This window comes from Penaeus monodon, chromosome 15, assembly GCF_015228065.2.
Source record: "Penaeus monodon isolate SGIC_2016 chromosome 15, NSTDA_Pmon_1, whole genome shotgun sequence".
Classification (NCBI taxonomy): domain Eukaryota; kingdom Metazoa; phylum Arthropoda; class Malacostraca; order Decapoda; family Penaeidae; genus Penaeus; species Penaeus monodon.
This window is the reverse complement of record NC_051400.1, coordinates 28,444,244-28,444,523: the sequence shown is the minus strand read 5'-3', so window position 1 is coordinate 28,444,523 and position 280 is coordinate 28,444,244.

Here is a 280-nt window from a genome sequence, read left to right as displayed (position 1 = left end):
TACAGGTCATTCACAGAAAACGACGCACAAAAAGTAATGGATGATGTTGATAACATAAAAGAACTGACATGTATTTAGTGTAGGTTATAAAATGATTAGGTAAATTCGTTCTGGAGGTCGAACCATAAAGTGATAGAAATAATACTTGCAATGAAAAATAAAAGTATAGAACAAGTTCTTTATCATCGCCTTTCTTTTCATTCATAGTTTCTTCAATACCAATGGTAATAATGGTACCTAAAGAAAATACTACCATTAATTAAAGGACGAATTGTAATCG